The 16,718-nt window shown below is 42.4% G+C and overlaps 1 long non-coding RNA gene across 1 annotated transcript; it reads left to right on the top strand.

The window, feature by feature from the left end:
• Positions 1 to 385: 385 nt before the first annotated feature.
• On the top strand, positions 386 to 5,566 carry LOC131231339 (uncharacterized). The gene is made up of 2 exons (XR_009164319.1): positions 386 to 466; positions 5,424 to 5,566. It is a non-coding gene; the product is annotated as an uncharacterized LOC131231339 (long non-coding RNA).
• The last annotated feature ends 11,152 nt before the right edge of the window (positions 5,567 to 16,718 follow it).

The following is a 16,718-nucleotide window of genomic DNA, read 5'->3' as shown; positions in this document are numbered from 1 at the left end:
CGCTGCGTATTACGTGCCGAGGCAATACCCGGGCCAGGAGATGTGGGCCCGCGTTCAGTTTGAGGAAAACGCCGCGCATTGCAAATACCAAGTGAATCTTTACGACACATCACATCATTCCATCAATCAAGTACACATCACACTCCATCACTCACCCATCCCTAAGTACAACCACCTTTCCCTTAAAGTCAACTCTTTCTTACACAAGTACTCTCTCTTACACAAGTACACATCACTCATTCACACCCATCAGACCCATCTCTCTCCCTTACACCTCTCTCTCTCATCTCTCTCTCATTCTCACACACAACCCATGAGAATCCATCGTCCAAGCTCCATGAGAGAAGCTTGGCATGGCCCACCTTCCTACCACCCAAACCACCCCTTGGATTATCATCTCAACCGTTGAAATTGTCCCCTTGGAACTCTAGAGTGCATACGCGGAAGAAGGAATAGGCGATCAAAGGTTGGTGATTTTATTTTGTGAATTGAGGGACCACACATGGTGGGATCCATCTTGATGTACGTGTTGTGATCTAAGAGAGACCCATAGTGGCGGAGTCCCTCTACTACTCCGATCTCTCTATCTCTCTCTCCTTCTTTCCCTTTCTCTCTTGATGTCACGCAGCCCACCTAATGCACGTGGTGTATCCATGCCATCTATCATGGTGGAGCCCACCTTTGTATATGTGAGAAATCCGTACCATCCAGCCCCATAAGGGACTCACCTGGTTGAACGGATTGGCCAGGTACTTCACACCAGTTATATAGCTAGTGTAGTTGACGTCACCAAGCTTTGAGGGTCCCACTGATATGACATCGGCAAGCTCTGTGGGGGCCACAAAGAGGTAATGTTACATCCAGACCTTCCAAAAGGATGATGGGCCCCAACAGCATCAACTGTTGATACCGTCAGTGGACCCCACTGTAATGTGTGTTTTGTATTCCGCCCACCGTCATTTGGACAGTGCTCCTCTAGTGGCGCAGGAAGCTCGGTGGTCCCACCATGACGCATGGTTATATCTATAAGCGTCCACCTCCTTGGACATGGGACCCACCCACATGTGTCACACGTGTGGGGTGGGACCCACCATGATGTATTTGTCGTATATCCACTACCGTCCACCTATCAGGACGGTGGTTGGACCCATTGTAATGCATGTTCTTTACGCACACTGTCTACCCATTCTCAGCATGTGTGGGGACCATTCCACGCATGCTACATGTGTGGAATGGGACCCACCTTGGTATATACAATCTGTATCCAACCGTCCATCGGGTAGGATGATGGACCCCGCCTTGGTATATACAATCTGTATCCAACCGTCCATCGGGTAGGATGATGGACCCCACCTCTGTTACATGTTCTATATCCAGCCGTTCATCTGTTTTGCTGGACAAAATAATATTTAATGATAATAAATAATAAATAATAAATAATAATAATATTATTATTATATTATGGTAGGCCCCATGTGGGACCCATCTGCCGAGGAGGCTGATTGGCTGGTGTACGGTGAGTCTGATCACGTGGCATGTGTTATATCAAACCGTTCATCCCTACTGTGGGGTCCATCTTGATGACACGTGTGGCCCACTTGTGGGATTCATCACGATGTATGGGCCTTATCCTCACCATCCAGATTACTGGACGATGGGAGTCCACCTTAATGTGCGTGTTTCATCCACCGTCCCCCATCTGGACGGTAGAGCTTGCAGTGATGTATGGGGTTCCCCTGTACCGTCCATCTGGTGGAATCCACCTGACGTATGGGTCTCACATACACCATCCAGCAGGTTTGGACGGTGGGTACCCATCATGAGATATGTGTTTTATCCCAGCCGCCCATCATCTGGACGGTGGGTGGCCACCTAATGTATGTGGGATATATTCATACTGTCTAACATTAAAGGATATTTTCTTTTATTATTTTATTATTATTATTATTATTTTGGTATTACAGGGAGAATGGGATGGATCTAAATTTCACATGAGACCCACCCTGATTTATTTATTATGATCTACACCATCCAGATTATGTTGGATAATGTTGGACAAGGTTTGGACGGTGCTGTGTGGACCGCCATAATGTCTGTGTTGATCCAAACCGTCCCTTTTTGTGGACCCATTGATATTTATATCCCATCCATGCCGTCCATCACATGGACCATTTGCACGTGTGGCATCCTCACCGTCCAGCGAGGACGGTGCGATCCACCGTGGTGTAAGTATTTTGTTCATGCTGCCCTAGAGTGTGGGCCCCACACGTGGAAATCTCCCATGATGTATGTGAATATCCACGCTAGCCATTCATTTGTTTTGACGTGGAGCCCTGCCCACACCTGTGGCACATGTGGGCAGGTGGGACCCACCTTGCTACTTGTATTATGCATCCACAACTGCCCACTTGTGGACGGTGCTATTTGGGCCGCACCATGATGTTTTTATATATCCCCATCGTATGTCCATTTTGATGCACGTATGGCCCACCTTGATGCATGTATTTTTGCCAGGCCGTCCATTTGTTTCATCTGCACCGTACCCAGCCTCATGGGATACCATGATATATGTGTTGTGCATCCATGTTGTTCATTTGGTGGGCCCATTTGGAAGGTGCAGGCCCACATGCTGGCCATGTAGGGCCCACCCAATATGATATAATTAGGCCCATGAGATGCGGCCCACTTGATGTAATGAGGGCCCATTGATATATACTTGAGGGCCATGTGCAGAGCCATCTGTTGTGTATTTTAGGCCCACGTGCTAAGGCCCTTTGTGATGTATTTTCTGCCGAGATGGCAAGGCCCGATGTGATGCATGAGAGGCCCATGGTTGTAACCCAGTGTGATATATTCGAGGCCCATGTCCTGCGGTCCTTGGTGATGTATGTTTGGCCCATTTGACATATTGGGGCTCATTTGGTGCGGCCGATGTGATGAACTTGGGGCTCATTTGATAAGGCCTAATGTAGTATATAAGAGGCCTAACTTATTGTACTTGCAGAGGCCCAACATGATGCATTGCAACCCATTTGAGTGAGGCCCAATGTGATGTGTAGATGAGGCCCTTGATGATGTATATTAGGCCCTTGTGCGAAGCCGCGGGCCCACTATGTATTTGGTTCTACATGGGCCACTCCTTAGGAGCAATGTTGGTTAAATGTCCACATTGATGGGCAATGATGGTTGGATGTCCACATTGTGACCTTCCCATAGGCATTGTTAGGTTGATTATTGATCGAGGCCGAATACCGATCTTGATTTGTCGTGGCCAATTGTCGATTATCGATCGAGTCCGATTACTGATTTTGATTTGTCGTGGCCGATTGCCGATTATTGATCGAGGCCGATTACCGATTTTGATTCGTCGTGGCCGATTACCGATCCTGATTTGTCGTGGTCGATTGCCTATTATTGATCGAGGCCAATTGCTGATTTTGATTCGTCGTGGCCGATTACCGATTATCGATCGAGGCCAATTACCGATCCTGATTTGTCGTGGCCGATTGCCGATTATGGATCGAGGCCGATTACAAATTTTGATTCGTCGTGGCCGATTGTTGATTATCGATCGAGGCCGATTACCAATTCTGATTCGTTGTGGCCAATTGCCGATTATCGATCGAGGCCGATTACCGATCCTGATTTGTCGTGGCCGATTGCCGATTATCGATCGAGGCCGATTACCGATTTTGATTCGTCGTGGCCGATTGCTAATTATCGATCCAGGCCGATTATCGATTCTGATTTGTCATGGCCGATTGCCGATTCTGATTGTCGAGGCCCAATGTAATATATATGCGGTCTGTATTTGAGGCCCAACGTGATGTATATTCAGCCCATGTCTAAGGCCCAATGTGATGTATATTGGGGCCTAGGTGATGAGGCCTATTATGATGCATTTGAGGGCCAGGCGAAAGAGCCCATTGTGATATACGTTAGGCCCTTATGAAAGGCCCATCATGGTGTGTATTAAGCTCTTGAGTGGGACCCATGGTGCTGTATATTTGGCCTTTGTGTGAGGCCATGGGTCCACTATAAGTTAGGCCCCATGTGAGCCATCCCTTGGGGGCAATGATGGTTAAATGTCCATATTGTCGAGGTCGATTGTCGATGCCAGTTACTGATACCGATTATGAGTATGTGAAGCATAGCATCATGATACATGCCCATACGCATCATCAACATGTTTGATATGAGGTGTGGTTGACCATTGCATATGTCATTAGGTAGGTTGTTATGAGACTCCCTGATAGGCGGAGGTTATCTCACATGAGTGCATGGTATGCGCATGATTGATGCATGACTGGATTGTATGACTCATGCATCTTACATTATGATTACTGTACGCCCTAGCGACATCAAGGCCGTAGCCTCCACAGGCATATTGTGGATGGCCAGACAAGACACCGAAAATTTGTTCTAGCATCGGGTTGCCCTAGATAGCCCTGCGTGAAAATCCCTAAACCCTCTTGGTACCAGAGGACACCCCAATGTCGAGACTGAGTGGATACATGAGCGCCCGAATGCCGAATACCAGGAGGCCGGGTCTCCCCCTGTGTCGTGGTCGGTTGGGAGGGGGTGTAGTCTTACCCGCTCTAGCGTAGGGGGCATTGCTAGTCTGAGTTTGACCAGCTCGAGAATAGGTCCATTATCGACGTGCTAGATAGGTATTGACAGACTATTGGCCAGACGGATAGTGAGGTTTCTTACGCTCACTTGGACTATGTGGTTAGGAGAGCGGCAGTGCCATTTGCAGTGTACTAAACCCTAGTGATGATCTCAGAGATGAACCGTACTGATATGTGGACTTATTGAGTAGGAGTTGCATACTCATTCAATCATTTATTCAGTATCCACTCGAGCTGGTAGTGCGTAATTATTTGTTACGTGTACCTTCGTATGACCAAGATTTCGGTTGAGCGCGTGACTAACCTGAGATCAGGAGTTTACTACGTTGAGTCTGACTATCCAAATTTAGGTATGAGACTGGTTTGGATAGGAGTCCTTTGTGGTGGACCCCGTAGCCTGCGATACTACGTACTATCATCCCGGCTTCACACTCCAGCATGGTCATTCCATTTGCACCACATATCGCATTACATCCGTGGCATATGACTCCTCATTTGCATAATTGTTTTATATTGCGTATTCTGATATTGATCAACTTATGGAATTGTCTGTATTTCTGTTTACTCTGTTATCGTATGATTTATGATCTTGTCAGTATTTCTGTTTACCCTGATAATTCATGATCTTGTCAGTATTTCTGCTTATTCCGATATTGTATGATTTATGGATTACCAGTATTTTTGGTATTGTATGATGACGGCATTGTATTGAATAATTGACACTTACCTTGTGCACACACTTACACTACCCTCTAAGCTTTTTATAAGCTTATGCACGATAGATGCATGCAGGTGATGTTAGGTTGTAGCAGTGTTGAGCTTGGAGCGTGCAGCGGTCTTTTGGAGCATGATTTTTGATTGATGTATTTTCCTTTCAGCATTGTACTCAAATGATTATATTAGTGGATATGTGATGATAATGTTGCCTTTGTGAATTGGGTAATCTTGTGGTTGTGCTTATTACGAGTTAAATGTATAAAAAAATCCTCCTTATAGAATTTTAGGATCGGAATCTGGTGTATGGACACTAGGAGCCGAGAATGGGGTACTACAGAGGCTGTTGGTACCGGATTCGGCGATCGGGATTCCTATGAATCCGATTTTCGGGTTTGGGGAGTGACAGTTCATTGAGTCGAGTTCGAGTCAGTGCCCAATTCGGACCGATTTGATCTGGGATTCGATTCGATCCAATCCGATCTGATCTGGTAGGGTCCTATATAACATATTTTTACTTTTTAAAAAAAACTTTTTTACTACCCTCTCCTGAACGAAAGCTCTAATACCTAACCCATCTTCTCTACCTGAACGAGCGGCGCCGTATCCACCCATCTTGATCTGGCCACTCAGCAGTGCATTAACCCATCTTTACCGTTCATCCTCTTCCATTCATCGGGTAGGTTCCATTTATTTTATTTAATTTTTATTTCTCTATGTATTTTGCCTGAGTTCGCTGGTGGTCCGGCCGAGGTTAGGACTCACTGGCTTGGCTACAGTGTCTGGCCCTGGCTCTCCTCCTTTCTCTCCCTCTTTCTCTCCCGATTTTCCTCCTCTCTGTCTTTCTCTCCTCCTTTCTCTCCCTCTCTCTCCCGATTACCCTCCTTTTACCTTCCTATCACGAGCGTCTTCAGACAGACTCAACTCGATCCAACTTGGTTTCCCTGACCGAGTCGGACTCGGTTTGGGTCAGCCTAGCAAGGATTCGGATCGGATCGAGTTTGGGTCAAGTTCTTGGAAAAATCGAATCGAGTCGAGTTAGACCTAATCCGGTTCGACTCGACTCGATGCCCACTGTAGCCCATCTTGGACATTTCTTTAGGAGTTTTGGATCATACTTCAAGGATGGCTAATATCAACCCCTCTACTTTGCATAATTCTCTGGCTCATTTTTATGTCTGTCTTTGTCAATTAGAAGCTCTTCGAAATGTGGTTATTGCTCTAGAAGTATTAGCTCACTAGAAAGAGTTGCTATTACTTAAAGATAAAACTTCAAAGGCTGCATTGATGATTTTGAGCTATAGTAAAGAACACGATTCTCTCCAGGAGCAATTAAAGACTTCAAAGTAATCTTCAATAACTATCGATGAATAAATAACTAATCTCAAGCAACAAATACTTAATCTTGAAGTCTGGAAGCAAGAGGAAGAACTTAGATCTAGCAAGATTGAGGCGGACATCGAAGATAACATTCAAATAACCGATCTAAAAAAGTCAGAGCCTTCGAAGAATGAGGCGGTCATAACTTTCTTGGAACAGGAGTTAGCTAATGCTCCTGATCAAGCTAAACTTGTTATTGATGCTGAGTTAGACATTGCAACTGCTCAGGTGCAATTCAAGCAAGATTTACAAACATACATGATTGCACTATGCTTTCCTAAGGAATCGTAATATGTGTTTTATAGTAAACACGTACTGGTCTTTCTTTAAATTTGTTAAATTTCATTATTAATCACTCTAATCTAGTATAGAATATCATGACATTGGTGTAACTAAGCACCTTGATTAAAAATTCAGAAGTTACATGTAGCTTAGGCTACACATTATGTAGCTTACGCCTCATGCTTCGAAGCGGTGAATGCTATGCTACACGCTATTCGCTATTTGAAACACTGGTATAAACATGACTCCATCCAGTATTAACCCCCAACCCAACTATTGCATGTGCAACCCCACCAAAGGGAATGAAAGAAAACTACAGTCATGGAGAGATGGTTCCCAAGTAAACAGCGAAGAACGAAGCACCTCCACACATGAAAGGTAATGGTCAAGTAGTTGGTTGCACAATAAAGCAGGGAAATGTTAATGCCTGATGTTACTTAAATAGTATATGCAATGTATACAGGCACAGGTTGTTTTCTCTTGATATTGACACCTCCATTTTATCTTAAAACCATCTTCCTTGTAACAAGATATCTCCATGTTCTTTACTTTAGTTTGGTTTGTAGGGGTCACCCAATTGCATCATGATGCTGCGATGAGTCATTTGGATGCTTGGGAAGTTTCACTTACAGACTTCAAAGATTGAAATTTGCATGAGAAGGCAAAAAGAAAGGATTATTGAAAAAGAGGAAAGAGAAGAAGGTACCAACACAGTCGAAATGACGATATCCGATTTGAATGGCGTTGAGGATGAGATCCCTTATGGATTTTCCTTCCATTCTCCACACTCCTAGCCCCATCACTGGCATCTTGTACCCGCTGCTCAGTGCGATCTCCATCCCTTATCCCTCTCTCTCTCTCTCTCTCCTTCCACCTCGTATTTGCTGTTATGGAAAGAAACAGAGGATAATTGTAAACAACTCCTCTCTACTTTCTGGTAATTTAACCTACCTCCCCATGTTTTGGCTTTTTGCAAGTACCCCTTACCTATTTTAGAAATTCGTTGTAGCTTTTCCTAAGCCCAGCACCATTTTCTTTGATCAATTGACCAATATCTCGTACGCACTGTAGACGCCAGGAGATATCTTTGTGCACATATGTAATCCAACCCAATCAGCATTGTCGGTCCACAATGAAAATGGGACAAGCTAAAAGTAGGCTTATCCAATCTGTTGCAGTTCAATCAAACACAAGGGGACACGTGTTAACGAACAACTTATATTTAATTAAACATGTGATTAGAATAGTGTTGGGCGTAGCAGAGTCCTACTTAACTTGAGTTCGATTAAATGCTTATAACTGAAGGCACCAAATTAGCCATGATATCAAACCTGTTAAGGTTCACTAAATGAAAATAGGTGAAAAATGATGAAAAAATTCAACAGCATTTGCCGTCAAATGTAGCTTTAGTTATTCAACGGCAAAAAACATTAAAATTTTTAAATTGAGTATAAAAAAATTAGGCAAGAGAGCTACCCTAATGCCCTATTTGGGAGCGTGCATTTGGAACCCCCCGGATTTGAAACCCCTGGATTCGAAATCCTCATGTTGTGTTTGGCACCCTGATACAGGATCCCCTCTAATCCAAAAGTAGCTATGTATGGTATATTTACAAGGTTTGAATTTAAATTACTAAATTAATTTCAATATATCTAATTAATGTAAGTATGTAATGTTTGACAAAATAGTTATAATAAGCCTGTTGAAGTATATACTTTGCCTGAAAATAATGAAATTCCAAGTCTCCAATAGGCCACAAGCACAAGATCACGTTCGAGTGTCTAACCAACGATTTTTAACCATTGATTTACATAGACAATATTTGGACGATGCATATCATCGTATTAAAGTAATTATAGTGATACAATTAATAATCTGATTGTTTTAGGATGTCATCAGTGGGCCATGTGCCTAATAGATTAATGGCCTATTAAAACACATGTAACTTGTGAAAGGATTTTAGATGTAATCCAAGCTTTCACCTTGGATTTAAAATCCCCTAGATTTGAAACCCTGGTTACTTTATGGTGCCAAAACATACAGGGGATTTCAAATCTCCTTAGATCCCATCAAACGCCCCCCCCGAAAGGGGATTTCAAATCTCCTCAAATCCCCTCAAACCCCCATCTCTCTCTCTCTCTCTCTCTCTCTCTCTCTCTCTCAAAGCTCTAACCCCCGCCCACTCCCTCTCCCAAACCCTCACACTCCATCGAAGAATCTCTCTGCTCTCTCTCCCTGTCATTGCGCCATCATGGATGTTGTCCCATCGGAAGGTGACGCACCCATCAACATTTCTCACACACCATCAGGTATCTCTCTCTCATTCTCTCTGTCTCTCATTCTCTCAAGTGTAGAAATTGGAGAGTTAGGGCTTCCAATTTTGGCTGTCTTAGGGCCACATAATTAGGGTTTTTATGGTTACTGTTATGGGGTAAAATGGACCTACCTATAAATGTACGTCAGGTCAAGTCCTGGCACGTTCCAATGGCTAAAAGAGGCAAGGAACCCGACATCTGTCTAATAAGAAAGGTCGAGAAGACTAAGGTCATCCTAGAGGTTGGGATGAGCAAGGTTATCCGAAAGGTCGGCACGACCCTGAACATATTCTCTGGGGAAGATCCTGAAGAAACTAAAGACTACGGGAACTGGAGATCACAAGGACATCACAAGGACCTTTGGTTGGTTTAATCACTGAATGATGTCGACCTTCTTATAAGTTCGGTTGACATTGTGATCTCCATCGGCTAGCCTTAATTGAAGCTTGGACAACTGCACTTCGGTCTCCAGACAATGACTGACCTAATATGAAGGAAGACCTATCCGATCTTTCCTCCAAGGATCACGAAAATTAACTTACGAACAGTTCAGAATTCCGAGATCCTTGCCGAGGATCTTGAGAGATCTCCGATACATTAGGAGTTCTAATCCAACTACAATATGCACCTACTAACAGGGAGGACCCTTTTATGATACGATCTCCCTCTATTATAAATAAGGAGACCCCCAATGGTGAAAGGCACACACACAAACATCCTCTCTACCCTTATATAATTTCTACAAAGACCCGGATTCCTGACTTTGGCATCGGAGGGTCCCTTGCGTTAGGCAGGGTCTTTCTTATTTGTTCTCTATGCAAGTGCCGAAGGGTTAACCAGAAAATAACATTAATAGTTTGGCGTTGTCTGTAGGAACGACACCGAAAGTCATCACCATTGTCCCACAAGTTCAATAATAGCCAAAGGGAAGAAGAAGGCTCATACCTCCCAACAACAAACTGAGTCTGCACCTACGAGGCTGATGCAACGGTCCCGTACTAGGGGAGGATGGCTGAACTCCCTTGAACAATAGATTAAAGCATTAAACAGTAACATGAACTCTATGAAAAGTTACTGGAGTAGCTATAACCCTGGCGTACACAAGGGACCACAACTGGTTGTAACACCTCATGTTTTCAGGACCCGAGTATATGACTCGTTTCCCAAAAACCCGAGTTTTAACCTTTAGAGAGCCAAATTTCATATATATATATATATATATATATATATATATATATATATATCTCAGAGTTAGCAATCTAGTGTGGAATAGACAAATCAACATAAAGGAAATTTTACAATTTTAATTTAGAATATACAAGAGGCTGCCCATAATGACTTATACAAACCATTGTCTTTATGTTAACAATTTCAAGAATTACATAATTTAATACATGAGAGATATTAAAATGCATATAAATGAAATCCGTAAGATCGCGTAGCTTCTCATGGTAGATACAACCATGCATCCTTGTCAATCATAACAACTCCTCATCAGTCTGAACCTAAATATCATTTAAGCCACCTGTGCTACTTGTACGGTTATATATTTGACGGATGAGTGGCCAGCTCAGTGTGAATTCCCCTCAAGATTACACACCGCCGCAGGAGACCATCTCATCATCCATTGCTGCCTTCCACTTTTCTACATCAGGATCATTAAGAGCCTCCTGAAGAGTTAACAGATATCCCTCATCTATAATGAGTGCATATGCGATATTAGAGTCGTCCATATATCTCGTCGGTAGCCTACGATCTCGCGGATGATTCCTTCTCATAGGTGGTTACTCCCCCTATTCTTGTACCTCTGTCTACACATCTGTCTCAACCTGTGTATCACTTGCATCAAATTGAATGTCCACGATCAACCTTTCTGGTTATTATTGCTCCTCTTGATCATTCTTGTGGAATAGGGAGCCTTCGTTAAATTCTACGTTACCGCTATTGATGATTTTTCGTATGACTTTGTCATATAATCTGTAACCCTTCACACCAACACCATAAATAACAAAAATATACTTTTTAGATCTTTAGTTTAGCTTATCTCTTTCAACTGATAGTACATGAGAGTAAGCCTAATAACCAAATATACAAAAATTTTGAGTAGTCCACTTTATTAAGCCTCACAACCAAATACACACAAATTTGTGTAGTTCACTTTATGACACTCCATACTTCATCTGAAATTTTACATTCAATAGCCATAGAAGGAGACCGGTTCACCAAATAGCAGACCATATTAACAGCCTCAGTCTATAGGTTCTTGCTCAACCTAACATTACTAATCATGCATCGGACCCTCTTCAAGAGAGTCTAATTCATCTGCTCAGTTATACCTTTTTGCTCAGGTGTGTGACGCACTGTGTTGTGCCTTATGATCCATTCATCTTTACAAAATTGATTAAATTCACCTAAAGTTAACTTGCCACCATTATCTATCCTTAATACCTTTAACTTCCGCCTTGACTGCTTTCCCACCATGGCCTTCAATTGTTTGAAATTGGTGAAAACCTTAGATTTATGTTTCATGAAACAAATTCAAACTTTTCGGGAATAGTCGTCAATGAATGTGACAAACCAAGACAACTCTCCAGCAGAAACCACGAGCGACGACCCCATACATCATAATGCACATAGTCAAGCACACCCTTACATACAAGTTTTCCATATTTAAAAGATAACCTAGATTATTTACCATATATACAATGCTCGCTTATATTTAAATCAAAACTTTTAAAACTTAGAATTAAAAAATGATCGGAAAGTACCTTCATGCGTTGCTCGCTCACGTGGCCCATGCAGATGTGAAATCCGTTACAACCACTGTAGCTCCACTTGTTGAAGTGCGCCCGATCAACCTATAAATATTATCATTTGAAACCTAAAGGACCTCATTAAAACTGATAAACTTGCACCTAATTACCTCGAGTGCACCAAGAGACATTAAACTTTTCTTCATGTCAGGAACGTACCTCACCTCAGTCAAGGTACGCTCCATCTCATCAAACATCTTGACATGGATAGTATCAATAGCCACAACATTACAGGTATTGTCATTGCCCATAAATACCTATCCACCATCGCACTCTTTGTAGCTGGCGAACCAAATTCGATGAAAGTCATGTGATATGAAGCTCCTGTGTCTAGAATCCACTCATCTCTATGAAAATCGTATACATGTCGGATCATAGACACTGACAACACGTCACTTTTACTTATTTCTTCATCAGATGTGGCAGTGTTAGCCTCCCTAAAAGAAGACTGTGTATTCTCTTTCTTTGCTTTAATATTTGTAAAATCCTTCTTCATGTGTCCCGATATCCCATGACTCTAACACTTTAATTTTCCCTTGCCCTTGCCCTTGGATTTGGATCTTGATCTAGAAAATCATGTGTCCTGCTTAGAATTCCTATCTCTCGTTAACAAAGCATCAGTGGAGGCCCCCATGCTATCATTTTTCTTCCTCCTTGCCTTTCCCTCAAGGAATGAGATGGCAGTATCGACACTAAGGGTCGTGTTACCGATGCACAAGACGTCTTTAAAAGACTCATACGAAGTAAAGAGAGAATTCGACAAGATACATACTTGATCTTCTTCATCGACCACTACCTCCACATTTAGAAATTTGCATATCATCTTGTTAAAATTGCTAATGTGAGATTAAACGTCTTCTCCCTCTACCATCATGAAGTTGAACAACTACAACTTCAAGTGTAGGCGATTTTCAAGCGACTTCTTCTCATATATGTCCTCTAACTTTGCCCACAAACTTGATGCAGTTTTCTCTCTCAAGATATTATAGAGAGCCTCGTTCATTAAGCATAATTGGATTGTGGATTTTTCTTTCTTATCTAGTTTCTTCCATTCATCATCATCTATAGATTCCGATATCTTTTCAAGGACCTCATCCAATCCTTGTTGAATCAATAGAGTGATCATCTTGACCTTTTATAATTCAAAGTTATTTTTCCCAGAGTATTTCTTAACATCCAACATAGGATTGGTAGTCATTGTTACTCACTCTCGTATTCAAGCTTGCACCTTAACGTTTATCTTTGATACCACTTATTAGGGGACCGTGAAAGCACACAGAGATCGAGTAGAGTAATCCAATCACACCAAGAAAGCACAATGTAAGCACACTGAATTTAACATGGAAAAACCCTTGTGGGAAAAAAACATGGCACAAAGCGATGGATATCACTATGAAAGCAAAAAATTGCAAGAATATAGAGATTACCCGATTCAAACAAACATGAATCAACTTAAGCTACACCCTTGAAACCTTAGAATGAATTAGAAAGCTTTGAATTTCCTCTTAATCCCAATTACACCCCAATATATAGCATTTAGAAGAATCACAATCAAAATACAAAAAAAATCCTGCAAAATCTCAACTCTGCGAAAATCTGTACAAATCCGTTCGATGTCATCAAAACTTATCTTTCGATGGCATTGAAATCATATCGATGGCATCTAACAAATACTAAAACTGTCAAGAGACAAGACATGAAAATTGGATCTTCTTCGATTGCATCGATCCATCTTCGATGGCATCAAACTGATCTTTGATGTCATCAAACACTCTTTGATGACATCGAAAAAGCACCTAGTTAGTCTAGTGACCAAATGGAGAAAATCTGAAAATTCTCGATGTAATCAAGCATAGTTTGATGACATCGAAAGGTGCTCAATGACATCGAATGGTTTGTCGATGCAATCGACAGACCCTGTATCTCAATGATTTAAGACTTCAAAAAACAACAATACATAAATTAAAATATCCCTTGTAATCAAATTACATGTAATCCCTTTACAACTTAAGGACTTTACAGGCATCCAAACAACCCCTAAAAACATCCTAGGGCCCATTGTAATGTTTTTGTATTAATATCCCACCATTAAAAACATCTTAGGGCCTCCGATAATGTTTAATTTCTATCCAACCTTTTGACAAGGTCACACAAACCTAGATGAAGGGAAAAATAAATATTAGCTTGATCTGTAATATTTGTGGCCCACAAAAAGTTTTTAATGGTAAATCACCATTGTTTCCTATAGTATGGTCCACCTGAGATGTCACGCCCCAAACTCGGAAACCGGGCTCACAAAATTCCGGATCGCTGAATCCGGTGCCGACAGCCTCCATAGTACCCCATTCTCGGCTCCCAGTGCATATGCGCCAGATTCTGGTCTTGGGATCTTGCAAGCAGGATTTTTCAACATACATTTATCTTGTAAGAAGCATAACCACAAGTTTACCCAAATCACAAAGGCAACATTATCATCACATATCCACTAATATAAATATTTGAGTACAGTGTCGAAAGGAAAATATATATATCAAAAATCAAGCTTTAGAAGTCCACTGCATGCTCCAAGCTCAATGCTGCTACAACCTAACGTCACCTGCACGCATCTATCATGCATAAGCTTATAGAAAGCTTAGAGAGTGGTGTTCATGTGTACACAAGGTAAGTGTCAAGTATTCAATATAATGCCATAATTAAACAATATCGAAAAAACTCGTAAGATCATGAATCATACAATATCAGAGTAAGTGAAAATACTGATAAGTCTATGAGTTAATCAATATCAAAATACGCAATACACATCAGCTATGCAAATGAGGAGTCATAAGGAGCCAAATATCAGATGCCGATGATGCAATGCAATATACAATTCCTGATGAGTTCACGAATAGCGTCAATCGTACCTAGACCATATAAATTTAAAAACATAGTAATACAAAATGCCATATGCCGCGGACGTAATGCAATACGCGATACAAAAGGGATGACCATGCTAGAGTGTGAAGTCGGGATAATAGTACGTAGTATCATAGGCTACGGGGTCCACCACAAGGGACTTCTATCCAAACCAGTCCCATACCTAATTTGGATGGTCAGACTCAATGTGGTAAACTCCTGATCTCAGGTTAGTCACGTGTCCCAACAGAAATCTTGGCCATTATGAAGGCACGCGTAACAAATAGTTGCACACCACTAGCCCGAGTGAATAGTGAATGAATGAATGAATGAGTATGCAATGCCTGCTCCACAAATCCGTATTGTACATCTCTGGGATCATTACAGGGTCTAGTACACTCAATGCCAGCTTACCACTCCTATTTGAGCACATAACTGGGTAAGTGGAAGAGACCTCACTATCCCGGGCTCACAAAATTCCCGATCGCCGAATCCGGCACCGACAGCCTCAGTAGAACTCCATTCTCGGCTCCCAGCGCCCATTCGCCAGGTTCCGATCCTGGGATGCTACGAGGAGGATTTTCAACATCAGTTTGATTCGTAAGAAGCATAACCAAAGGCATAACCCACAAACAATAACCAAAAACTCCATCACATTTCCACTATGATTAAAAACTTTACAAGTACAATGAGCATAAAGGGAAATACAATGATGATGAACAAAAACTCCAAAATGATCAGCCACGTGTCCAAGCCTTAGCGCTGCTGCGATCCAACGTCACCTGCACGCAACGGTCGTGCATAAGCTTATAGAAAGCTTAGAGGGTGGTGAAAGTGTATGCTCAAGGTGGTAATGCAATTATGCAGTATCAGAGTAATGCGGAACATGCTGATGAAGGCTAAGAATACCATAGCCGTACCAAGGCCATGCGATGCAAAGCATGAATGATGTCGGCCATACCAAGGCCATGCAATGCGAAATGCAACTCAAGCATACAAATCCTCATCTAAGTCCACATATCAATACAGCTCAAAATCTGGAATATCACCGGGGTCTAGTACACTCCAAGCCAGATTGCCGCCCCATCGCGCGCAATAAGGTGAGTGAAAAAGACCTCACTATCCGCCTGCCAAAATCGGGCTCGGCTCGTCAATAGCGGACCCATTCCTCGAGCTGGTCAGACTCAGCCTAGTATTGCCCCCTACTCTCGGGCGGGTAAGGCCGCACCCCCTTTCAACTGACCACGGCACAGTGGAAAGCGCAACCGTCTGGTAATCGGCACTCAGTGCTTATGCACCCACTCGGTCTAGACGTTGGAGCAACCTCCTAGTACCATAAGGGTTTAGGGACTTTCACCCAGGGATATCTATCACACCCCATGTAAAACAGTATTTCTGGTATCCAATCCTGCTAACCACGATATGTCTGTGGAGGCTACGAACTTGATGTCGCTAGGGCGTACAGTAACCATATCACACAATGCGAATGCATGAATCACACTATTCAGTCATGCAGCAATCCTGCGCGTATCGTGCGCTCATGTAGGGCAACACCCCCTGTACGGGAGCCCCTAAACAATCTGCCCAAAGGCATATGCTATGATCAGTCATTTCTCATATCAAGCATACGTATGATGCATATGATCATGAATCATGGAACTAAACATGTTATATAGGATGGATGATGT

This window comes from Magnolia sinica, chromosome 17 (assembly GCF_029962835.1).
Source record: "Magnolia sinica isolate HGM2019 chromosome 17, MsV1, whole genome shotgun sequence".
Taxonomy (NCBI): domain Eukaryota; kingdom Viridiplantae; phylum Streptophyta; class Magnoliopsida; order Magnoliales; family Magnoliaceae; genus Magnolia; species Magnolia sinica.
The sequence above is the reverse complement of the archived record's forward strand: the minus strand, read 5'-3'. Positions and strand labels throughout refer to the sequence as shown.